This window comes from Henckelia pumila, chromosome 2 (assembly GCF_033568475.1).
Source record: "Henckelia pumila isolate YLH828 chromosome 2, ASM3356847v2, whole genome shotgun sequence".
Lineage (NCBI taxonomy): Eukaryota > Viridiplantae > Streptophyta > Magnoliopsida > Lamiales > Gesneriaceae > Henckelia > Henckelia pumila.
This window is the reverse complement of record NC_133121.1, coordinates 77,912,286-77,921,350: the sequence shown is the minus strand read 5'-3', so window position 1 is coordinate 77,921,350 and position 9,065 is coordinate 77,912,286. Positions and strand designations below refer to the sequence as shown.

Sequence of the window (9,065 nt, the reverse complement as noted above, 5' to 3'; positions counted from 1 at the left end):
TCCAACTCTTTATAAAAGAGTCTCAATGAAACGACCAACTAATTCTTATAATTAATTATTGAATAAAATAAGGATTTTTCAAAAATTTTAAAAATTTCGGCATGATCTATCTATTAATATAATAACTCGTCTGTCCTAGACAGCAAATATAATAAAATAAAATAAAAAAATACAACCAACAACACAAGTAAAATAGACCGAGAAAGAACGAGAACCTCAAAAAAAGAAATTTGTTATTCAAACATCCAAAAGTTTAAAAATCTAATATTTACATGACAAAGAACAAATCAAACAAAACATTACATATACATTTGTCAAATAAGCAAAATAAATGTTTCATAACATTTACATTCGAGTAACTATGCGGAAGACTGGCATAGGCCGGAGGAAGGTGTCGTGCCCGCATCACAGTCCACTCAATAGTCCTGCCCCTCAATCTGGATGATAACATATACCTGCACCAAGTAGATGTAGTGAGCCTAGGGGCCCAACAATAATATGGGTGAAATAATGAGTAATATACATACATGCACACGCAATTAAAAATAACTTGTACTAAAAATACTTTGTGCCCTTATCTTTAAACAAAAATAGACTTCTAAAAAAAAGAAGAGAACATGAATATAACATATGCATGGCTAAGTCTAACATAACCAATGTAACTGCATAAACTGTACTGAATATTAAAAAAAAATTCCGCTTGAAACCACAACTCCCTCACACTTAGAACTAAATAAAGAAGTCATCCTCAATGCATCCTCCTTTTCTTAACCTCACTATAAATTAAATTTTACGAACAGCAAGCCTAGAATTTAAAATTTCTGCACCTCATAATTCAATAGCCTAGAACTCAACCAAAACTTAACCGAATTAATTCCCGCTTGAAACGACGTATTCCTAACATCCTAACCTACGACCATACCCAAGACCTTCACTAAATCATGAGTTTAACGCTGCCTTAGACATCAGTTTCCTGGCAGCTCAACAAATCACAAAATTCTGCTCAAGTCCTAGCTCATTACCCTTACCAAAACTTAGCCATTTGACTCCCAAGTTCCAAACCAATAAACTAGGACCATGTCCAATACTTAGACCCTCTCAAACACCTAAGACTCTCCCCTTACAAGCTTATCCTAGCTCGAAAAATCAGCCCTTAGCAAAACCCCCAAAACCGAACTCACCATGACCAACACTTTGACCCCTTCTTCTCCAATTTGCTACTAGCCTCAACACCTCCTAAGCACTACCATGTAAACTACATTTCATCCATGGTAACTTCTAAATCACCGTCCAAACAATACACACATGGTTCAAAATTCTCAAGCACAAAACATAGCATTTTCGAAAATGGGGCAAAAGTGGAGACATCAACAAAATTTCTAACCAACTCATTTCCAACAATAAAAGACCGCATTGAATCAACATAAACAATAATTTAACATAATATAGGCTGAAATTTCGAAATATTCCTCCCACAGTTTTTGAAAAAAAAACGACACACACAAGGGATACCATACAAGACATAAATAATCTACTTGGTGAGTCAAAGAACCCATTATTCTTGCCTATTTTCGAAATGCCCCAAAAAAAATGCATCAAAAAGGAAGATGGAGAAGCTGAAAAGCCACGACCAGCAGCTGGAAAAGCTTCCAAGAGGCGAGCTCTGGCGACGGCGGCGGTGGAGGGTGGACGGCGGACGGCGGCGACCGGAATGCAAGAAGAAGAAGAAGCCGATCGACATAGAGAATGAGGGAGAGAGACGCGTGAGAGAGGGGAAGAAAACGTGAGGTTGGGGGCAAGGGTCAGGGATTCTAATTTTTGTTGTGTAATTAAATTTATGTGTATAAGTGTGAGTATGTATATGTGTATGTATATATGAGTGTGTGTGTGGGGGGATTTTAGAAGAAGTTCTACTCACTTTTTAAAAGTGCTATTCTAACTTAACAACTTAGGGTCATGAATTTTGATTGCACCTAAAAACACAAGCTTGAAAAATCCCAATTTAAAATATTAAATTGGATTTTATTAGTTCGGGTTTAAAAATGTTAATTTTCGCAAAAGTTTAAAAATAAGCTCTAGAATGAGAAAAAGTGATCTTCGACACCCGAAAAATTCTAAAATCACCCTAGATATAATTTTCCTCAATTCTTACTTAAATTTACTCTTAAAATAAAATTTTAGGAATTAACCGCCGAAGTCCACCATCGCCGACAATCGAAAACCGAAAATATCATTGAACTAAAAAATCTCATGAACAATTAACTAAAAATATTTGAGCAACTAATTCTTTAAAGAATTTTAAACACTAACTTAGAATTAGAAATCAACACTTTAAATATTTTGATGTCACAACAATATAAAATATTTAAACAGTAAACAGAGCGATAAAAAAAATATTTTAAACAAACTAAACAAAGAGTTTAAAAGCAATTTAAATAAATACATAAGCGGAATAAAAAAACTTTAAAATGATTTGGATAATTAAAAGCATTTAATTAAGTAAGCTAGGTATTTAAAATAATTTAAAATAACTAACCGCTAAACTTAGGTTATTTAAAATAAATAAGTTGGAAACTCAAAAATATTTAAACAATTAAGCTAAACAGTTAAAATCATTTAAAAGAATAAACTAAACAATTAAAATCATTTAAATATGAAAGCTTAAACTTTTAAAATTTAAAACAATTAATCTGCACAATAAAAATCATTTTGACAAATAAACTTAAACAATTAAAACATTAATTAAATAGTTAGTACAATAAAAATCATTTGAATAAATAATAAAATATTTTATTAACACATAATTCACATAAAGAATTTAAATCAATTAAACCTAAAATAATAATCCTAATATTTATTTAATTTAATGCATGAGATTTAGTAGATTAAAATTTAGGCGCCACAATTCATTCACCCCTTAAATGGAATTTCGTCCTCGAAATTCAAGACTCACTAACTAGATCCGGATACCTTAGACCAGATCAACACTAAATTTTCCAACTTTACACCGACATGAGTTGGCACAAATCAGCTTTCGCTGCGCACTCTGATGCTTACTGATATCTATATAATCAAGGATCTGACTAACTCTTATTCCAATATATAATTTATAATTCTTACATGTTTTCAAGTGGTCTTGTCCTCAATGAGATTTTATCACTCCTCAAATTTACTGTCGATCTAAATTTATCAACTTAAATACGTCATCCTACAGCACTGATAAGTTCTACACCCTACAAATTCTTAGATCTTTATATTACTGCACAACTCACATTTTTGCTAACCTTATATCCTACGTCGGAATTCCAAGCAATAGAGTCCATATAACCAATAAATAATTTATGTCAACCACAACGATAACTTAAAAATTTCTAGCAATGACACTATGCTTAATGTCTATTTACCAATTAAACTTAACTCATATAATATACAACTCGAGCTCTTAGGAAATTCACAAGTTCACAAAATACTTATCAACTAACACTAAACTTTTCTAAATAGGATAATTAAGGGACTATACAATTCTACCTCGTTAGGCCTCAAGATATGATATGAATCTGACCCATACTCCCACAATAATTCTCTACAGCATGCCCAAACGATAAAACAAATTACCAATCTCCTCAAGAATCGCGTAAGGATCGACAAAACGAGTTAATTCCCTTATATTCCCAAATCATTAATATTACGGAACAATGATACCTTCATGAACAACTTAATATCCATTTTGAAATTCTAAAGGTCTACACTTATTAGCAGTGCTACGCTTAATGACCCTGGATTATGCCCAATCCCTTGTTAGTTACTGCAACTCACAACGCTTCTAAGGATAATTAAAAATTTCCTTAAGCAACTACTCTAGTTCATTTAACCTTCAAGTGGAAATAATGACTCTCCTTAACTTAGGATTGATTGACCTATTTCTATAAATAAATATAATCCAATCCTTGATAAGAATACATAACCATAAAATCCACTGTTGTTCAGTCCCAAGGTATTAACCGATAACATATAGAATCCAAATAGTTGACTAAACAGATCCTAAATATTCATTCACCAATTTATACGTTCATCTCTGTCATCTTTGATTCTACCGAAAGTTAAATTTTTAATTAAAATTTTGCAACGGATTTATCCACTTTTCTCTATCTCAGATGCAACGACTAAGTAATCCATATTTATCCTTAAAGCCAAAACATACCACAAGCTATTATCCATTTATTGGATTAGATCGTCTCTAAGTACCAAATATTTCTCATGTATCACCTGAAGACATATCTCAAATCTCTAGTCCAACTCGACAGCACGTCTGAAAATCCAAAAATTCCCAAATTATGATATGTACAACTTGTATTCATATTTTTAGAACTTAATATATAATTAGACACCTCGCAGAGTTTGTAACCCGATCGTATATGCTTCTTCAGTGTTCCTCTAGTACCTTAGTATTTCGCTAATGGCTAAATATACAACTTATCCAGAAAAATACCTGAATATTCTATTCATCATTCTGTACTCATAGTTGGTGCATTAGTCTTATCGGCCGACATTCACAAAATCTTGGAATGCAACTGTAAAGTACTCAAAAGTATTCTAGGGACAACTCTATTTTCCTATCTTGAGACTGATCACCCATTCAGCTTACCATAGTCGTCTGTTTACTCTTAACGATCCTATTTAAAATTGAAACAACTCATTCAATTAATTTACTACCTAGCAGTCTATTCGCTAGAACTAGATATAATTGATAGTCGTCACTCCTAGGATCACAACAATAACTTAGGATTTTATCTAGCACTAATACTAAATTCCAACAGTCTAAATATTACTAAGCGGTTACAAACCAATTATTTACACAAGAAATAGAAATGATAGTTGAAACCATAATCCACCCAAATTCTCAAATTGGTGGATCATGAAAGGAAACAAGCATACAAGTAATGCTGCTTAATATGAAATGAAATAATTCAAGCATTACAAACAAATGAGCTAAAAATAAAAATCTAGATAAGTGAAAATAACCCATTCATGATCCAATTCTAGGGATGAATGAATGATAATAGAGGCTCCATGAATAATGAATAGGAGCCCACAAGATACAACTCTCGTGATTATTCATCCATGGGTAATGAAATCATGCTCAAACAATCAAAGCACAATTAAGAGAAATCGGTGGGACTTCAGTCGAAAGAAGTCCACACAAGTTAATAATCAGGGAAAACAACGGTCTCAAAGTAAAATCAGATGTCAGTCATACAACATGAGTAGATTACCAAAAAGAAAGACAAAGTGAATCTTCCTCACATCAACATGTGGCTCTAGAACCGAATAAAAATTTCAAGAAGTGAGAAACATTAACAAGATTTTACTAAGAAGTTCAACCAATGCCAAAGTGGCAGAATTCAACCATGATTAATGTCATGCGAATTCATAAATGTTCAAAGGAAGTGCAAAAAAATTTCGGATACTCAATAGTATATGTTGCAATGGATTTGAGCACAAAAGAAGGAAAAGGGAAATAACGATCGGAATAATAGTTCACATAATTGAAAGGCTTATAGTAACCGACTCACTATTTCTAAAAATCATATTTGCCCAAATAACAAAAGAAAAACTCAAACTATCCATAATAATATAAAACCAAATTCGTATCACAAGTCTTCACATGAGTTCTATTCATAAACTTAACTAAATAAACACATGTCTAGAAATTTTTAAATAAACTATTTACTTAGTTGTATCCTATTAAAAATACATTCATAATAGAATATTTCACAACAATGACACCCAAATAATATTACCTAATATACAAGTTTAATATTTTCAAAAAACTCCTACAATCCCATAAAAATTATTAGCACTGCCTAATAACTCAAACGAAATCCACGTACTGCCTAAAACTGGAAGGAATATTGGTACACCAACTTTGTTTAACTTGGAACCGCATGCTATAAAAATAAATAGTCAAATGGTACACTTTAAACTACTAAAAGAAATTTTTAAACAAAAATAAACACTGAGCTACACACTTAAATAAATTAAACACCTAGTTTTGAAAATATTTAAAAATAAATGACATCAAAATATTTAAAATATTAATTCAAGTATGACTAACATATAAAATCCATTAAACTTACAGACTTTGAGGTGAAATTTCTCGAGTTTCTTGCAACCGGTAGTAGACACAACCCAACCAGAATCATGCTCTGATACCAACTGAAACGACCAACTACTTCTTATAATTAATTATTGAATAAAATACGAATTTTTCAAAAATTTTAAAAATTTCGGCATGACCTATCTATTAATATAATAACCCGTCTGTCCCAGACAACAAATATAATAAAATAAAATAAAAAAATACAACTGACAACACAAGTAAACTAGACAGAGAAAGAACGAGAACCCAAAAAAAAAGAAATTTGTCATTCAAACATCCAAAAATTTAAAAATATAATATTTACATGACAAAGAACAAATCAAACAAAACATTACATATACATTTGTCAAATAAGAAAAATAAATGCTTCATAACATTTAAATTCGAGTAACTATGCGGAAGATTGACATAGGTCGGAGGGAGGTGTCGTGCCCGCATCACAGTCCACTCAATAGTCCTGCCCCTCAATCTGGATGATAACATATACCTGCACCAAGTAGATGTAGTGAGCCTAGGGGCCCAGCAAGAATATGGGGGAAATAACGAGTAATATATACATACATGCATACGCAATTAAAAATAACTTGTACTAAAAATACTTTGTGCCCTTATCTTTTAAAAAAAATAGACTTCTAAAAAAAAGAAGAGAACGTGAATATAACATATGCATGACTAAGTCTAACATAACCAATGTAACTGCATAAACTGTATTGAAATATAGTCATATAAATTTTGAACTTAGATCCTTGAATTGTGACTTTGTACTTTTGATCTCGATCATGGCTGCAGTATACTATGCCGCAAGGAAGTCAAGATATCTCCCAACTCGTCTTGCCCTATAGGTGGTAAGGGAAGCCAAGATTTCTCCCAACTCGTCCAAACCCATACGGTGGTAAGGGAAACCAGGATTTCACCCATCTCGTCCAAACCCATAAATTTTGTAAGGGAAGCCAAGACGTCTCCCAGCTCGTCGAAACACATACTTTCATATAGTCAAAACCATCTCACTTCTTTCATAAAAATATTTTTTTTCATTCTTGATTCAGGGACTTAGCATGCATATGTAGATATAATGTTCTTGTAAATATTTACTCGATAATCATGCATAAGACTCAAATATGGATGACCGGAATGGTGATTTAGGGAGCAAACCAAGGATATGAATCTAAATCATAATTTTGCGCTTATGACATTCGTAGCGGTTCGCCCGTAAAGTGTGTAATTAAATTTATGTGTATAAGTGTGAGTATGTATATGTGTATGTATATATGAGAGTGTGTGTGTGTGTGTGGGGGGGGGGGGGGGGGGATGATTTTAGAAGAAGTTCTACTCACTTTTTAAAAGTGCTATTATAACTTAACAACTTAGGGTCATGAATTTTGATTGCACCTAAAAACACAAGCTTGAAAAATCTAATTTAAAATATTAAATTGGATTTTACTAGTCCGGGTTTAAAAATGTTAATTTTGGCAAAAGTTTAAAAATAAGCTCTAGAATGCGGAAAAAGTGATTTTCGACACCCGGAAAATTCTGAAATCATCCTACATATAATTTTCTTCAATTATTACTTAAATTTACTCATGAAATAAAATTTTAGGAATTAACCGTCGAAGTCCACCATCGCCGACAACCGAAAACCAAAAATATCATTGAACTCAAAAATCTCATGAACAATTAACTAAAAATATTTGAGCAACTAATTCTTTAAAGAATTTTAAACACTAACTTAGAATTAGAAATCAACACTTTAAATATTTTGATGTCACAACGATAAATAAAAAATTTAAACAGTAAACAGAGCGATAAATTTTTTTTTTAAACAAACTAAACAATTGTTTAAAAGCAATTTAAATAAATACACAAGCGGAATAAAAAAAACTTTAAAATGATTTGGACAATTAAAAACATTTAATTTAGTAAGCTAGGCATTTAAAATAATTTAAATAACTAACCGCTAAACTTAGGTTATTTAAAATAAATAAGTTGTACACTCAAAAATATTTAAACAATTAAGCTAAACAGTTAAAATCATTTAAAAGAATAAACTAAACAATTAAAATCATTTAAATATACAAGCTTAAACTTTTAAAATTTAAAATAATAAAAATAATTTTGAAAAATAAACTTAAACAATTAAAACATTAATTAAATAGTTAGTACAATAAAAATAATTTGAATAAATAATAAAATATTTTATTAACACATAATTCACATAAAGAATTTAAATCAATTAAACCTAAAATAATAATCCTAATATTTATTTAATTTAATGTATGTGATTTAGTAGATTAGAATTTAGGCGCCACACTCAAAGCCCTTAAAATCGAGTCATTATGGGAGAGGAGAGGTATGGAGCGAATTTAAAATGAGCCCTTCGACCCCTATTTATAGGCCAAGTTGGCGTCATCCATCTAATTGGATTTGGACATCATTCCACTAGAGTTCGGACCGTCTGATCTCCATCGCATCGTCCGATCTGCTTCACATCTTTCGAACCCATCGGACCATCCGATCTATCATGGGCTTAAATTCGGACCATCCAAACCTTTCGAGCCCAATTAAGCCCACTAACCATTTTTGGGTGTTTTGGATCCGATTTCTAGGTCCGTTTGATCATAATAAATCCTTTAATCATGTTTTATTAATTCTAACATTATTAGACAATTTAATCTTTTAAAATGGAATCGGGCTACTAAATTCTCCCCCAATTAAGATAATTTCGTCCTCGAAATAAATCTTAAGTAATGAAATAAATTTTTAATAGTAATTATTTTTATTACATCTGAACATTTTACAAGATACCAGTTTAATCAATATCTCCTGATATTCTGCTCGCATATGACTCTACATATGTCGAATCTGTTGGAGAACGCAGCGATCAGATCAATTAGGATTGAAACCCGGT

General features: G+C 31.5%; 1 long non-coding RNA gene across 1 annotated transcript; it reads right to left on the bottom strand.

Annotated features, from left to right (window-relative positions):
* Window positions 1–210: 210 nt before the first annotated feature.
* Window positions 211–1,815, bottom strand: LOC140884690 (uncharacterized). Its single transcript, XR_012150703.1, has 2 exons — window positions 1,566–1,815; window positions 211–455 (listed from the first exon to the last, which is right to left on the bottom strand). It is a non-coding gene; the product is annotated as an uncharacterized lncRNA (long non-coding RNA).
* Window positions 1,816–9,065: the final 7,250 nt, after the last annotated feature.